The sequence below is a fragment of the Bos javanicus genome, chromosome 6 (genome assembly GCF_032452875.1).
Source record: "Bos javanicus breed banteng chromosome 6, ARS-OSU_banteng_1.0, whole genome shotgun sequence".
Taxonomy (NCBI): domain Eukaryota; kingdom Metazoa; phylum Chordata; class Mammalia; order Artiodactyla; family Bovidae; genus Bos; species Bos javanicus.
The window spans coordinates 71,742,771-71,757,623 of NC_083873.1; the positions used below are offsets into that span (position 1 = coordinate 71,742,771).

General features: G+C 40.7%; 1 protein-coding gene across 2 annotated transcripts in view; it reads left to right on the forward strand.

Moving 5' to 3' along the window:
• The first annotated feature begins 478 nt into the window (after positions 1–478).
• CRACD (capping protein inhibiting regulator of actin dynamics) overlaps positions 479–14,853 on the forward strand; it is a 276,923-nt gene continuing 262,548 nt past the window's right edge. The window contains exon 1 of one of the 2 annotated variants that reach the window (XM_061420229.1): positions 479–559. The gene's annotated coding sequence lies outside the window, so the exon portion shown is untranslated. Of the gene's footprint in view, positions 560–750; positions 833–14,853 lie in introns of those variants that run through there. The other variant, XM_061420234.1, reaches the window with a different exon arrangement.

A 14,853-nucleotide genomic window follows, 5' to 3' on the forward strand; every position in this document is an offset into this window, starting at 1 on the left:
GAGGGTGCTAACTGATGGTCCCGAGTTCCTATCCCACGTAAGTCTCCCTGTGAGCCCACCACAGTAACCTCAGACCCCACAGGTCAGCCGGGCCATCCCCGGCAGTGGTGGAGAGGACACTGACCAATCCCACGCCCTTGCCTGTGATCAGCTCCGATTTCTGGGCACCACCACTCCCAGGGGAAGGGAGCCGTCCCGCGGCTTCTTTTCTGGAGGGCTCGAAAGGAAAGCCGGCTCTCCAGTTCCCGTGGCAGGCCCCGGCCGTCCAGGGGCGAAGCCGGGCGGGGCCGCGGCGGGCGCGGGTCCGAGCGCCCGAGGCGCGGGCGGAGCATGTGACCACGCCGCGCGGGGCCGGGCTCGCAGTGCCGCGCGGCGGCGGCGGCGGGGAGAGCAATGGAGGCCGTGGCCGCCTGAGAGGCGGGTGCGCTGCCGGTGCTGCTGCGGAGGCTGCTGGTGCCGCGGGAGCGCCGCGGGCATTGCACTGGCGCCCGCCGCCCGCGCGGGATCGCCATCGCCATCTAGCCACTTTCCCAGCCCGGGCTCCCGGCCGGGACGTCAGGTGAGCGCCCTCCCGGCCCGCGGCCGGAGCCAGACAATGGGTGCAGCGGACTGGCTTCTCCCTTTCCCTGGTTACCCCCGGGCCAGGCCCCCGCGGCGGCCCGGGATTCTCGACCTTGCCCCTGCCCTGGGTTAGTGGGCTCGGCTGGGCGGGTCGTGGACTCCGGGGCGGTGGCCCCGCGCGTGCGGCGCGGACCCTCCCCGAGGCACCCGGCGCGTGGTGTGCGCGGCTCTGGATCCCACGCGAGGAACCTGCGGACGGGCTGCGCCCTCGGTAACTTGCCGAAAGCGTGGGACCTTTAAATTCCCTCTGTCCTTCCCGCGCCGCGGCATCCGATCCTGGGGTCTCCGGCTCGGGTCCCGGCTGTGGCGGGGGTCAAAGCGAGACCTCGCCGTCTGGGATCTCGGGCGCTGACCCGGGCTCAGCCCTGCCTCCCACCGCCCCCCGCGCCCCCCCCCCCCCCAACTGCATTGCTTTGTTTAACCTCTGCCGAGCCATTTCGCACAAACTCATGTTGCCCCAATTCTGATGAGCCACCAGTTTGATGGCTGAGGCTAGACAAAGGTTTTCCCTGTTTACAAGGGCTGGAGCCGGGAGACTGCACGCTGCCAGTGATGTAAAAATGTGTTTTCCTTATCTTCTCCCCCGGGTTCTTGAGATGGTTTTCCTGGTTCTATAACCGTTCTTTCTTGCAGAGCTCTGTAGTGGCGAGATTGGACCTCCTAACCCTACCGAGATGGTGGGTGGGGAATGGCTTTTATTCCTGCTTATCAGTAAACAGAAGGGCAGAGGGTTACATTTGAGGTGTTCTCAGAATAGAGGCATCGTAATCGTTTTCTGAATTCTACATTTTAAGAGACAATACAAAAAAAAAATGTTTAAAACGCACATGGATTCAGTGGATGGGCGGGGTGGCAGGGGGCAGAAAACCTAATAACTATGAACATGTGTTGTAAAATTTTAATATGGTTTTAAGAATAATGGCCCGGAAACTGATCTGGTGTAGGTGAGGGAGTGCGTGTGTGAGGGGGGGTGGTGTTGATGGAGAGGGAGTGGTTAGAATACAAAGGATAAGGCAATTTCAGTAAAAGGTTCTTAGTCAATATCCTGTAGCAAATTTTCAGTTCATCAAGTTGTCATTAAATCATCATTCTTCTGTAAAAATCACCTGTAGTAGTTGTTGAATTATATGTAAAATGGCTAACAATTATTTGGCATTGTAAAGTGACTCAGGAATCTGAAAACAATAATTTTGAGTAATTTTAAAAAATCAACAAAGGAAAGATGCGTCCACCACTCCCTCCTTTATTCTCTGAGAAAACTGAATCCTGGTTGAATATATTCAACAAAAAATTAAACCTGTAAGAAAAAAATTTTCAAAGGCAGGTTTTTTTAAGAAACATTTTTGAAAAATGCATCTTACGTAAGTGATGTGGATGGTTTCATTACTTCAACTCAGATATGTGAAGGGAAGAAAATCAAGGCCACTAGATTGCCCTTTTCCAGTATTAAAACAGTTTCTTCCAAACCCCTATATTTACAGTCACCTCTGAAATGGAGAAACTTTCACTCTAAAGACTTAGCAGTCACTTAGCACTGAATTTGGAGTTGGGAAGATAATACTGACTTGACATACTTAGGCAGTTGGCGTGAGAAACAAAAGCTTCCACTGAGGGAGGGGATAAAAGTATACTTATGGCAGATTCACATTGTTGTACAGCAGAAAACAACACAACTTGTAAAGCAATTATCCTCCAATTAAAAATAAAATTTTAAAAAGTAAAAAAGCTTCCACATAGTTCTTTGCAAGCTATAAAGCACCGTAATAAATGTAAGTTATTATTATCGCTCGGTGAGGAAGTTGTATTTTACAATTTTTCCTTACACAGTTTCAGGAAAATTAATTGAAATTAATATGAAATTCTCCAGGGTAGGGGACTTCCCTGGTGGTCCAGTGGTTAAAACTTGGTGCTTCCACAGCAGGGGCACAAGTGGAGTCCCTGGCCAGGGAACTCGAGATTCTGCAAGCAGTGTGACATGGCCAAAAAAAAAAAAATTCTCTATGGTAAGGGACGGTCTGGTACATACTAGGTGTTCAATAAATAGTCGAAGAAATTAATTAATTTAGAAAGAATTAATGAAAAATAAAATGCAAATGGATAAAATATGCATACAGATTGAACTGGTTTACTTCTTTTAGTTTAATGAACATTTACTGAAGGCCTGTTGTGTGCCAAGAACTGTATGGACTGTTTACACGTACAGTTTGTAAAAGCCTGGTGACTTTCCTGTTTTGATCATGTGTGATGTATGTTTCTGTGAAGACCGGGGCCCCTTGGGTCATGTTAATGATCATCTCATATAACTGAATAGCACAGTAGAACATTTCACTTGTTATAGGTACAAATACTTCCTCACAATGGCCTGTGGGGAGGCAGGACAGATACTATCATTCCTGTTTTGTAGGTGAGGAAATCCAGACACAGCGAGATTAAATGACTTGCCAGCTCCTCACCACTGAAGCAATAGTGCCAGGGACAGAAGGGGACCTCGTGCCTGGTGCTTTCATCTCTGAATCATATTGTCTTCTCCCCAATATGTTGCACCTCCACAAAATCTCTCTCGAATTAGACCTCATGAAAAAGTCTACCTTTTGAATAACTTTTACATAAGGAATAGTTATATCTTACCACCCGCTAAGTGAAATGGCTGAATGGGAAAGTTCTGGAGACAGGTGACTGAATTTGAACTCTGGGTTTACCACTTGTTGGCTCTGCATCTTTGGCAAGTGACTTAATATGTCTAAGTCTCAGTTTTCTCGTCTGTAAAATGGTGTCACAGTAGCTACTGGCCTTATAGGATTTGGGGCAGGAGCAAATTAAATAATGGGCTTAGCATAAAGCTTAGCACAATGTCTAGTAGAAACTAAGCATTCAGTGTCAGCTGATTATTTTTATTCTCATTATTGTAATGAAGCAGTGGCTTTTTTTGCACAATAAAATGTTTTACTTTGCCATCTGGTATACAGATACATTACAAATGTGTTTAGGTAAAAAAGTCATTAATCAGAGCTTAGACTTCCTATGTGTGCAATGCATTTTTATATTTTTCATTCTGTTTTATTTAGAAATGCTGGTTGAGATACACTAAATGATTTCACATCCCATTAATGCACCAGGACCTGCAGTTTGAAAAGCACTGATGTTAAGGATAATCAGGTTAATGAGTGCATTAAAGACAAATCTTTTTTTGAACCTTTATATTTTTCCTTCTAATTATTTACAACATCTTCTGAAATTTGAATGTTAAATTACACTGAAAACAGATTCTTAAACATTTCTTAGTAATTATAACTGTATATTGAGTATTTATTATTGTCTAGATACTGTGCTAAGCAGTCTATTTTTGTACGTTATCTAATTTAGTGCTTGTAACGGCCTTGTAAGAAGGTCTTCTGTTTCCATTTGATAATTGAAATTAAGACTCAAAGAGGTTTTATGAACTTGCCCAAGGTCATAAAGTTAGAGAGAGATGAAGCAATAATTCAGAATTCTTTTTGACCCCAAAGCTCTCTGCTCTTCCAGCCCCAACCCTCTGTTTTCAGTTCTCCCAGTGATTTCTGAAAATGTATTATTCCTTCTCTTAGGTAAATTTGAATGGCAGTATTGAGAACTTACCTGTTTGGTACATCTTTTGCAGTTTCCTTTGAAATGACTCATTTGAAGAAAGTTTTCAAGTTAGTAAGTTAGAAAGCATACTGCATAGACCAGTATTTCATTTTGACTTTGGCTGGTCTTTGATGTAAACATTTTGAAATAGCTTCTCAGGTTTTTATGATAGAGTCAATTAATTGGTCAGTTTTATTGAGCACCCAAAGGTTTAATATATCTTTGGAAGAGACATGTAATAGCCGTGTAACTATAAAAAGACTTCATTACAAATGAATGTCGGCTTTTGTTAAGGCACAAAATGAAGACTTAAGAGCTACAAAGAGTACTTTATAGTATATTGATTTGTTTCAAACTCACCAGGCAGTTGAAGTACTTATTTTGTAAAGTGCTTGTAAGAAACCACCACTAACCGGACTATTAATTTTTTTTGTTTTTGTATTTCAGTTCCTTGCAAATGTTTCTTAAAATTTTAGTAATATTTTAATTTTTTTGGTGGTCCTGGGACTTTTCTCCTCTTTTAAAAATATTGTGAGAAAGAATTAAGGAAATATATTTTATAAATAGTACTTAGAAACATGTGACAATGGAAAGGCAGATCTCACTATTTCTTTCCCATTTATGTCTGACAGATTCAGACTCTTTTGTTGTCTGGTTGGATGCATAGGATTGTATCTTATAAATAAGATAATTACAAGGTGCTTAAAGATACATAAATATACTCCTGCTTTTCCAATGTGGCTTCCACGTGCATGGAGCTTTAAACTTTCACTGGTATGTTTAACTAGTTTACTTGTTGAATTAAGGTTGGTGTTTTCAAAACTGACAGGTTTTTAAAATCAGAGTTTGTGTAGATCATGATGATATTTTGGACAAAGAACAGCAATTTCCTGGTTTTGTGAAACCACATATTTTCCTCAACCATCATTTTCTGTTAAGATTAAAGTGGGTATATTGTTTCACTTATCGTTGGACATTAGATTTTATCCCTAGACGAACCCTCAAAAATTCCTTTTGCTTCTAATGAAATTGTGTATAATTGTCATAAGCTTATATTTTATGCTTATTTTATTAATTTATTCCTTTTGTGTAACTCTTGACTCTTAGTGGATTGGCATAGTTTTTGTGAGCATCAAGAAACATTCTAGCTATTGAATGGTCACTAATTTTTTCTGTTCAGGCAGGCAAATTGGGTTCTCATTACATTTTGTACTACTTTTATTCTTGATGTGAGCATTCTTAGAGATAAAAAGAGGAACATCAATTTAGATGTGTACTTGCACTAGTGCCTTTGAGGCAGATACATATGCAAATTCGTATCTACGTATATGTATGATTTCCAGTTACATGAGAAGTGCATGCTTACAAACTCTTAATCCATAAATTTAAAAATAACCTTAAGTAACTTTGTGGAAATGAAAAAATTGAGTAAAAACCTTTAAGAGATGTTGAATGCCTTGTGTGTGTGTATGTCTGCTCCGTTGCGTCCGACTCTTCGAGACCCCATGGAATGTAGTCTGCCAGGCTTCTCTTTCCATGGGATTTTCCAGGGAAGAATACTGTAGTGGGTTGCCATTTCTTTCTCCAGGGGATCGTCCTGATTCAGGGATTGAACCTGCATCTCCTGCGTCTCCTGCATTGGCAGGTGGATTCTTTACCACTGAACCACCTGGGAAGCGCATTGAATGCTTTGGTCACATGTTATCAGAAATATTTAAGAAAGCAAATAGAACAACCATATATAACAGCTTTATATTGAGTTTGCATGTGGAAAGGTGATTCTGTATAAAATGTCAAAAATGAAATGCAGAAATAATTTCAATCTGATTTTAAAATCTTCACCAGCTCTTCCAGATGTTTGTAGAGTTTTTGAAACAGTATGCTTTGAAGTTTGCGTGGAAATTTTAATAAAGTTACTTCTGAAGCTGGTACTATTTTAAAAATATGTCTTTGAGGAAAAGATACAGAAGCCACATCCCTGAAACACTTTGGGAAATATTTAAATTGGAAGTAAGCACTCAGCTCACTAGGGACAGGTTGTTAGAATTTAGAGCAGATACCAGCTGCTAAGAAGTATTCTCAGTAATAAGAAAGGAGGGAACACTTGGAAAAAAAAAAGAAAAAGCTTTTTACTAGGGAGGGTAGGAATACCCGACCCAGAGGTCCGCTGGCCTCGCTCCACTCCCTTGGAGAGGGGTTGGCTGGCACTAACGGGGGAGACAGGGAGCATGTAGGGTCGAGGGGGGCAACAGAGAAACTCAGTTATTGTTTAAATCTGAGATAAGCCGGATTCAATAAATAATCTGTGAACATTCTTATATGTAATTGTTAGCCCACAGTTTCCCGACCTGGGGAGAAGTAAAAAGGAAAGCCCATGGCCCCAAGACCACTGTTGTTGGAAGAGGAAGCATGAGGACCCCGTTGTCAAGGTCATTTGTGGTCTCAGGCCAGGGCCACAGCTGATACTCTTAGGGAAGCTTGTGATGAATTCAGCCGAGCCGGTCAGACACTGCTGATGAATTCCAGCTGCCCTCAATGACTGCATTTTGTCTTTTCTTCATTTTGAAAAGTTCTTAATAAATGTAGAGTGACTTTTTCTCTACCACAGTATCATTGTGACAGATGCCGTGGGCTTGCCTGGCACTCTTTAAGATGCAGCTGCCCGGGCATGTTTGTGATGGGTTAACTGTTTTCTAGAGTTAATGAGGTCAGGGTCACAGGTTCAATTCCTGGGAAGGCCAGTTAGCTTTGCTTTGTTCTCTGATCTCATACTGTGCTCTTAACCCGGACTAGCCATCTGGCGAAGGCAGATCGTTGATCACAAAGGGACTAATAAGCAGGACAGTGTGGGAGGAGCAGCACGATCTTCCTCAGTGGATATTGAGTAATTGGAGAAACAACTACAAAAGCATGCATACTTGTGTGTTTCCTAGCATTGTCTTAATATGTGGAAGATAACGAGGTGCTCACATCATTTTCTTTCTCATTTCTGTTGAACTCCCATTTTTAACAGTTGTGTTTTCTAGTTCTGAGGTTTTGGAAGTCTCATTCAGTCAGCAGGGGTACATTGTCTTGAATGTTCCTAGCTTCCTTGTAAGCTTGTAGGACAGTGACTCAGTGAGAAAAGGTTAAGGCTGACAGTAGAACAGACCACCTACTCAGTTGTTTGCAGATCCAACCCCATTTGAGTTTAAAAAAAAAAAAGTTAAAAAAGCAAAACACCCTTTTGAATACTTTATAGTTTTTCTAAGCATACTTTATCTATAAATCTCTTATGCCCTTTATTAAAATTACATCTAGTGTCAAGTGAAATATCTGAGGTCATCTAGACGAGTGCTGTCTCGTACAGTCACTGGTCCCATGGGCTATTAAAGCATTTGAAATGTGGCCTGTCCAAAGTGGGAGGAGCCCTAAGTATAAAACACACACCGGATTTCAAACACTTGGTATGAAAAAAAAGTGCAATATGTCATTGATATTTTAAAAATACTTTAACATGTTTAAATAATGTTTTAACTGTATCAGATTAGCATTATTAAAGTTAATTTTACCTTTTTTTTTACTTTTTTGAAAATGTGTTTACTAGAAAATTTTGTGTTTTGTGTTTACTATAAAAGCTACAGATGTGGCTTGCATTGTATTTCTGTTGGGTGGTGGTGTTCTAGACCAGCCCTTCATTTTACAAATGAGAAGCCCAAGTTCAGAGGTTAAGTAACTGAGCTGAGTTCTTTCCATTGCCTGTAACCTCTCCCTGCTAATAGGTTAGGTGTTCAGGAAGATGGGAACTCTTTGAACCATTAGAAGACCATTTAGTGCCTGACATTTATCAAATGTTGCAAGGTCTATGCCCGAGTCATTGCATATTTAGGTATTATGCCAGGTGTGTGTGTGGGGGTGGGGGTGGGGGACAGGGGCTTTGTTTTGTTTATAATGCTGATATTTAGGCTTTATTTTACCTTCCTATATAGGTCAGAGGCCATATAGCTTTATTTAGTTCTGAGAAAAACACATTAGACATTACCAGTTGCAACTCGGGGATAAATAAGATATAGTGCAGTCAAATGGGTAACTTTATTGTGAAGATTTCAGATAGTTTTGAATGACCCTTGAGGACAAAGCAGCAAGCTTTTAGGGCTGTATTCCTTTTGTGTTCCAAAGGAAGAACTTACAGGCTGTTAATTTCCCTCTCTTAATTATGGATATGCCTGATACTCCAATCGAAAAAGAAATAGCCAGGAATGGGTGGTGTTAAGGCTGTGGCCTCCCATTGGGGCTTTCTGTCAGTTTTATGACATAATAGTCTTTAATCGGCAAAGATAGAAAGGAAGAAAACTGGGGGAAAATTGGAAGATTGAGATTGACATATACACACTATTATATATAAAATATATCACTAATAAGGACCTGCTTAACACAGGGAACTCTATTCAGTACTCTGTAATGGCCTATCGGGGGAAAGAATCTTAATAAAGAGTGGGTATCTGTGTTTGTATAACAGATTCACTTTGCTGTACACCTGAAACTCATGCAACATTGTAAACCTTCAATATACCCCAATACAAATTAGAAGAAAAAACCCCCTCAGGACCCAATTTGTTATTTCTAATTGAGATTTTAATTTTCCTAATCAACATAGGCAGCTCAGATTAACATCTTAAAGTTTACATTATGCAGCTTCAGATCTATTCTCCCCCACCCCAACCCAGCCTGCTCAGAGTTGTAAGTCACTATCAGTTTGTTATCAGTGACAACTTGTGAACAATAACTTTGTCAGGCCACCTCTGACACTTCGATTATTCTGATCATCCATACTAGGTAGTAATGTGCATGAGCTTACCCTTTTAATAGGGGCATTCTGGAGTTTGAGAGAAGATACGCAATTACTTCCAAAAGGGTGGTTTATAAAAGTAATTCCAGATTATCATTTTCCTGTGCTTTTTGTCTGTTACAAACAACCCAGGTAGATGATAAGTACTAGAATCAAAACAGGAGAGCGATCTTTGGTTACCTTGGAGTAGGCCAAAAATAAATAACAGTGTCCTGCAGTATGAAGTTTAATGAAAAGTCCCATAACCACCAACATTGTGTGCAGCCCGAGTCACTGTATAAACTCAGTTTATCTCACGTCAGCAGATGTGTGTTGAGTGTTGCGCTCCATGGGCTGGGCACTGTGGACTAGGCACCGTGGACATAACATGAAAAGCACAAAGATTGAGGGAATACAGGTCACTTGAATGAGAACTTTTGTTGTAGTTTCTAGCTTGAGAAAAGAATGTAGCATTTTAACATTGCTGCAGAATGAATGAACACACGATGATGTTCTACAAGTCACTAGTTGATTTCATGTGTCATGTTTGATGTCATGTCCCACTTCTAGCAGTAACTGATTTTTTCTAAAATTTGGGTCGTTGGGACCCGTGTTTGGTATGCAGGAGGCTTGTTGTCACGTTGACAGTCGTACTGAACAGGAAGGGTAGCGCATGTCCCCTGTGTTCCTCTTCCTTTCCCTGACCCAGCTGTTCATACCAGGCACTGTGGAGATGCTAGTGAAGATAAATGTGAAGAATTCAGTCTATCAGAGAAGAAAGACAAGACTGTAAAATGTGCTGTGAGAGAATGTCCCAGTGCTGTGGGGACTCAGATGAAGGGGTGACTGTTCTTGTGAAGGAGGACAGAACGAAGAAAGATAAGGAGGTAGCTTACAGAGGAAGTGATATTGGTCCTGAGTCTTGAAGGAGGTGTAGAATTTTGACAGATGGAGAGGGGGTGGAAAGGTATTCTAGAGGTAGGGAACAGAATGAGCAAAGATACAGCAAGCATGAAGCCATGACAGGGAGGTGGCAGGAGCATTCAGGCATGGAAGGGAATGGCAGGAGACCAGACCAGACATGTGGATCAGGCAACATTTGGAGGGATTTGAAAGGCCAAAGAGTACTGACATTTTTTAAGCAACAGGGAGCTATCAAAAGCAGGGAGTGGCATAATTGGATCCTTTGGAAGAATGACTGGGAGTTACTTAAGCTTGGTTCTAAAGCCAACTTTCCCTCTAGCCTAGTGACCACAGGCGAGTCACTTTACTCCTCTGAGCCTCAAATAATCTCGTGTAATACTTTGGCCACCTGATGCAAAGAGCCAACTCTTTGGAAAAGACCCTGATGCTGGGAAACATTAAAGGCAGGAGGAGAAGGGGGCGACAGAGGATGAGATGGTTGGATAGCATCACCACCTCAATGCACGTGAGTTTGAACAAACTCTGGGAGATGGTGAAGGATAGGGAAGCCTGGCGTGCTGCAGTCCATGGGGTCTCAAAGAGTCAGACACAACTTAGCAGCTGAACAACAACAACAAATAAAAGTGTAGAGCAAGAGTTATTCAGTCAAACAGTAAACAAAGACAATGCTTCCAAGGGTTTGGTCTGTGCCAGGTCCTGTTGTTGGTGCTGGAATATGAGAACAAGCATACAGCCAGGGCCCCTGACCTACAGAGACATTCTGGTGGGAGAGAGGGACAAGAAACAGTACGCAAATATGTATACAACACAGTGTCAGGTTGCAATAAGTGCTAAAAGGAAGTCATGCTGGGTGAGTGGAGTGAGAAGTTTCTAGACAGAGAAACCTAGAGAACTTTGAATGAAGTGGAAGAAGCCTTGGACCAATATGACATTTCTTCCAGATCTCAAATTAAGTGAAAAGTTATAGCTCTTTAACATTGATTAAAGTCAGTTTCCAAATAGATGTTGTTCTTCCAGTTTCATTTAGGTCCACCAGTATGGATGGGCAGACTCTTTAGCATTGCATCTTTGAAAAAGCTTGACTAAGCACAGCATAATCTCATTTTAGGAAACAGTTTTCTTCATATTCTGGAAAAAAGCCTGTTGTGTGGGTGGGTAATCCCAAATGTTATCCCTCAGCCCTTTATCCATCTCCAAGTTTGTGGCAAGGGAAGATGCTTGGCATTTAAGCCACTAGATTTAGGATGGCTGTTCAATATATCGAATGACTCTTCTATTTTAATATAAATTAAAATTAAGTGAGAGCCCTGGGAAAGCTCTGTTTTAATTAGAGTTGGAATGCATCTTAGGAGACCATTTCTGCCAGTTATAATCATAACAGTGGCGTTATGATTTTTTTTTTAAAGAATCCTTACTTAATAAGCTGGGTCTTTCCTGAGGTCTTCAAGTTTGTTTTATAGATGATTTTTATTGAATCAAGTGAAAGGCAGAAGAATGCAAACATTCTTCTTGGACCCTAAACCTTTTTCTTGGAGATGTGAAACAACTGAGCAATAGTCTGCAGACGAGGGTGCTTACGACTGGCTTGTTCTTGAACATGAACCAGGAGGTTGGGAAATCTGGATTTACCATTTATTGAGGACCATTCACATAGAGTGTTTTTTTTTTTTTTTTTAATTTTACTCGAGTATAGTTGCTTTACAATATTGTGTTTCTACTGTACAGCAAAGTGAATCAGCTATACATATATACATATCCCCTCTTTTTTTGGATTTCCCTCCTATTTAGGTCACCACAAAGTATTGAGTAGAGTTCCCTGTGCTATAATGTAGGTATTCATTAATTATCTATATTACACATGTCATCAATAGTGTATCTATGTCAATCCCAATCTCTCAGTTCATCCCATCCCCCTCCCTTTCCCCTGTGATCCCATAGAGTTTTGAACTGATTTCCCACAAATTGTGTCTACAGAGTTGGGAAGCTGGAGTGATAAACTGTACCTTCAGAGATGGTGTAAGATGTGATCCCTGGCCTTCCGCTGGCATGGAATCCAGGGTGCTGCTTGTCTCCTTGCTTCGTGGTTCACAGCCAGTGAGACTGGCCCCACCTGAATTATTTAACTCATCTTATCCTTAAGATAACTGTAAAGAGTTGTTCTAGAACTAAACGACTTACAAATTTGGGGCTTGCACATTTTTGTCTTTTCCTCATTTTCTTTTACTGAAGATAGAAATATCTCCTGGTCTTTGGTTCTGCCTGCTGATTGTTTATAATCCCTGCTCTGGATTACCTCATTCTGCCAGTCCCTTACAATATGATTTATCTTTTTAAAATTAAATTCTCATTATACTTCCCTATGAATCTTTCTTCCTTAGAATGTTTAGTTTGGTATAGCTGAAGAAAGAGGAAGGAAGGAAAGGAGGGAAAGAAGAAAGGAAATTCTATTTGGACACTGTACTAATAGGTCATGTATATATTTGATTTGCTCATTATATTACATTAATTTTCAATATTCTATTTTTTCCCTCAAATGTTAAAAATATTTTTATTATGATAAAATATTTACAACAGAATTTACCATTTTTAGATGTACAGTTTATTAGCATTAAGTACATTCAGAATGTTGGCAACCATTACCATTATCTACATCCAGAACTTTTCCACATTCCAAACAGAAACTCTGTTTCTGTTAAACAATAACTCCTCGTCCCCCCTGTCTCCTGGTAACCTCTATTCTACTTTCTGTCTCTGAACTCTCTGTGAATTCTGGGGACCTCACGGAAGTGGAATCATACAATGTCTGTCCTTTCATGGCTGACTGACTTCACTTAGAATAATGCTTTCAAGATTCATTATGTAGTAGCATATATCAGATCTTCATTCCTTTTTATGGCTAAAGAAGATTCCACTATATGTGTGTGTGTGTGTGTGTATAAAATGTATGTAAAATTTATTCATTTGTTGATGGACGTTTGGGTTGTTTCCACCTTTTGGTTATTGTGAATAATGCTTCTATGAACATGTTACGTAAGTATCTGCTTGAGTCCCTGCTTTCTTTTCTTTTGGACATGTGGGTAGGAGTGGAATTGCTGGATTGTATGGTAATTCATTGTTTAAGTTTTTGAGGACCTGCCAAATTGTTTTTCATGGGGACTATAACATTTTATTTTTTAATTTTTGGAATATTGTTCATCTACAATGTTGTATTCCTGGTGGCTCAGATGGTAAACAATCTGCCTGCAGTACAGGAGACCCGGATTTGATCCCTGGGTTGGGAAGGTCTACTGAAGAAGGAAATGGCAACCCACTCCAGTATTCTTGCCTGGGAAATCCCATGGAGAGAGGAGCCTGGAGGGCTACAGTCCATAGGGACACAAAGAGTCAGACATGACTGAAGCGACTAACACTTACTTACTTACTAACTATACCATTTTATTTTATTTTTATTAATTTTTATTGGAGTGTAGTTGGTCTAAAGTGTTGTATTTGTTTCTGCTGTATAGAAAAGTGAATTAGTTATACATATATCTGCTCTTTAGATTCTGTTCCCATATAGGTCATTACAGAGTATTGATTAGAGTTCCCAGTGCTATACAGTAGGTTCTTATTGGTCATCTATTTTATATATAGTAGTGTGTGTATGGCAGCCTGAATCGCTCAGTGTATCCTCCCCCCATTTCCTCTTGGTAATAACCCTGTTTGTTTTCTCCATCTGTGACTCTATTTCTGTTCTGTAAATATGTTCATTTGTACTAATTTTTTAGATTCCACATATAAACGATACCACATAATATTTATCTTTCTCTAACTATACCATTTTAAGTTCCCACCAGCAATGTACAAGGGTTTCAGTTTCTCCACAGCTTCGCTGGTGATTGCTTGTTATAACAATTAATATTCCATTGTATATGTATGTCACATTTTGTTTATTCATTCATTTGTCAATGAAAACTTGGGTTCCTTCCGTGTTTTCGCTATTGTAAATAATGCTGCTGTGAGCGTGGGTGTATAAATACCTCTTTGAGAACATACTTTGAATTCTTTTGGATATATACTCAGAAATGAACTGCTGGATCACGTGGTAATTCTATTTTTAACTTTTTTGGGGAACAATTTTATTGTTTTCTACTGTGGCTATGCCATTTTATATCCCAACCTATAGTGAACAAGGGTTCCAATTTCTCTACATCCTCACCAACACTTGTTGTCTTTTATTTTTTCATAATAGCCATTCTGACAGGTGTAAAGTGATACCTCACTGTGGATTTGATTTGCCATTTCCCTAATGATTAGTTATGTTGAACACTTTATCAAGTGCTTATTGGCCATTCCTGTGTCTTCTTTGGAAAAATATTTTTTCAAGTCCTTTGCTCAACTTTGATGCTTTCTCCTTGGAAGAAAAGCTATGACCAACCTAAACAGCATATTAAAAAGCAGAGACATTACTTTGCCAACAAAGGTCTGTCGAGTCAAAGCTATGGTTTTTCCAGTGGTCATGTATGGATGTGAGAGTTGGACTCTAAGGAAAGCTGAGCCCTGAAGAATGGATGCTTTTGAACTGTGGTGTTGGAGAAGACTCTTGAGTGTCCTTTGGACAGCAAGGAGATCCAACCAGTCCATCCTAAAGGAAATCAATCCTGAATATTCATTGGAAGGACTGATGCTAAAGTTGAAACTCCAGTACTTGGCCATCTGATGCAAAGAACTGACTCATTTGAAAAGACCCCGATGCTGGGAAAGATTGAAGATGAGAGGAGAAGGGGATGACAGAGGATGGGATGGTTGGATGGCATCACCGACTCAATGGACATGAGTTTGAGTGGACTCTGGGAGTTGGTGATGGACAGGGAGGCCTGGCGTGCTGTAGTCCATGGGGTTGCAAAGAGTTGGAC